We start from the raw sequence: 3,016 nt of genomic DNA on the forward strand, positions 1-3,016 counted from the left end.
TGCATGATTCAAGCTGTTTCTACATCATTGATGCAAATACTATCTCTTACTGGTCTAGGAAAATCAAATCGGCATCTAGATACATAAGTCTTGCAAACTTTAATATTTCGCTTGCAGTGTTTGCTGCACTTGTGCATTTGGTATTTTGTTACCAAAAAATTTAAATCAGGCGACGTATTACTACCTGGTATATGACAGGTAATCCTATCTTGTATGAAAGAACAGACTTCTTCTGGACGATTGATACCGACAACAGGAGCATTTTCAATCCATAGGAGGATGTGATAATGAGGCGCTCCAAGCATTTGATATTCTTTTTTAACATAATATTGCTCTACTTTGCCTAGAACACCTCTCTGGAGAATGACTACGTTAAAGAATTCCTTAAATTTGTATGAAAATTGTCGCGATACTGAAACAGGGTCCTCAGTACATAATCTAGAAATACTATATGATTGTGGTGCATTATTTACTTTTCTTAAATATTGCGCTATATCAGCTGAATCATATTCAGCACAACTTAATGTAAGGAAAAGCGTTGGTGAGCCATACTCAGCAATCATTGCTTTGACTTCACCTTTCACATGAAACCAATATTGATTTGTGCCCTGTACTGGAGCCAACATGGTACTTATATTGCCCTCAAATTCTTCATTTAAAACATTTATTTTTTCTAATATTTGAGCAACAGTGACCAACATTGCCCCTTGATGTTTTTAATAAATTATGTATGCCAGTATTTAAGGCCTTGTTAATTTTTAATCCGTAATAGTGCAAACAGTATGAATGATTTCTACGAAATCTGGAATCTTTGTTTAAAAGTCTTGATTTTATGTATTCACTAAAATTAATGATAAAGTCTGTGCTGGATAGCTTTGTCTGGGATGATGCTCTCCATATTGTCCAGTAGGAAATAAAGTAGGAAAGCATAACAAATCAAGATGCTCTTGCCTATTGTCTATAGGCGCTTCTTTTACATTCATTAATTTATACTGACTAATATCAGAACCAGTTACAATTTTATTATCAAGATTTCTAATGGTATATGCCGAAAGGCCTTCTAAATCTTGATCATTTGCTTTTTACAAGTAGTATTGCTAACTACTTGTATGACATTTTTAGACGATTCGTCGATGGAATCATCATCTACATTTCTATAAAGCCAATTTATTTCTTTTAATTTTCTTAGTGCTGCTTTTATTTTATTCACATCAACTAGGCTACGCCAGACATTATTTGATTTAGTAGGCTGTCCATTAATAATAATATAAAGTTCTGGATTAGGCAAATGATTAGAATCTATGCCAACGTCATTTAAAGTTTCCATTGTTTTCTCTAATGGAAGGGGTAAATAAAACATTGCACCTTTAAGAGCCTTCAAAGAATTATAGGTAGGCACTTTTAAGGTGTGTGTGCCTAGTCTAACAATTGTCTGAAAACACTTGGCCATCTGTATTAACTGGCAACTTAAAGGATCTAAATTTTCCAATTCTTTGGGTAGTGGCTCACACTTTAGCCCATTGAGTACACAATGTACTCGAATTTCATTTTTCCTAATAATAGGTTTACAATGATTACAAATATATATAACTTTATTTAATGCCGTAGGATCATTTTCTCTTATGTAATCTAATAGGATATTCCAAACATCACTATCTAAATTTTTAGCTTCAGTGACAGACTTTTTTCTTAAAAGCCTCTCACAGCTACAACAAGCATTAACAGCCTCATCAGCTTTCTTAAACTCGTCAATAGCATCTGAATACTGAAAATAAAGTACAGAATCTAAGTTTGGTATTCTAAATTGGTCTTCTTCTTCGCCATCATTAATAGCGTAATACACATTATCAAATTCAGTCTCATCAGCTTAATTAATTTTAAATCTATCAATTGTGCTATATCACCATCAGCAAGGGAAGAATCAATAATATCTATTGTTAAATGGGCATATCTGGCAACATAAGTGTTTCAAAAGGCGTCTCAACAAAGGATAATGAACAGATGCATTGCGTAAAATACGCAGCACACTCTTACATTTAGTATCATTACTACTACACACAATAGGATGGCCTATCCTTTCACAAACAATTTCTGAATATTTAAAATATTTTTCAACACCATTTTCATCTTTTTTAACAATCACTGTTACATTTGGATTATCACAGAAATCATGTTTATGCACTCTTCAACATGCAGGGATCTAGTCATATTATGCTTATTAGGACAATTATCACATGCATCTAAATGCTTCCTCAATTCTTCAATAGGTTCATCAAAATATCGTCTAACTTCAATAATAGAACTAAAGTCACTTTCTAATAAAGGCTTGCACCTGTCTGTACAGTGCCATTTGAGGGTAGGCTTTCTCTTATTAGTATAAATTCTATTATTATGAAAATTGTCATCTTCAGACTCACTCTCATCATTACATTCCTTTACTCTTTCAATACATGATACTTCAACAACCCCTGCTACATAACAATTGCCATTTGTATCATCAGCGATTGCAATTGGACTGTCTAATTGGCTATCAGAATTATCATTAGGATACAAATATGCTAATTCATAAAAATAAGGCTCACTATTCTTTTATTCTTTGTGTGACATTGCTCACCAAAATCCCTAAAGCTATTCAACTTCAAATTCCTAATGCTATTTGATGCATGTATCAATACGCCAACTTTGTGGGATCTGTTTTTCAAAACTAATTCTATCAATATACTTGATGCAGCATTACATTTACTGTCATATGATATGTTCTCAAAATCTATACCTTTAATATTTGATGGCAATAAATCATCAACTACTTCAGGGCTGTAATATAATGCTTCAATAATTTTAGTAAAATAATATTCCTTTGTTTCACTATTTGGTCCAGGTAGTGAGTAATTAGAACGTAATCTATACAATATTTGACCATAATTATGATTATAATCTTTATTTAGACGCTTCTAATTTTCTTTATTTAGTGCCATATTTAAATCCATTTTGTTATCAGAAAATTTATATCTCAAAA

This window comes from Amphimedon queenslandica, unplaced genomic scaffold (genome assembly GCF_000090795.2).
Source record: "Amphimedon queenslandica unplaced genomic scaffold, v1.1 AMPQUscaffold_13371, whole genome shotgun sequence".
Lineage (NCBI taxonomy): Eukaryota > Metazoa > Porifera > Demospongiae > Haplosclerida > Niphatidae > Amphimedon > Amphimedon queenslandica.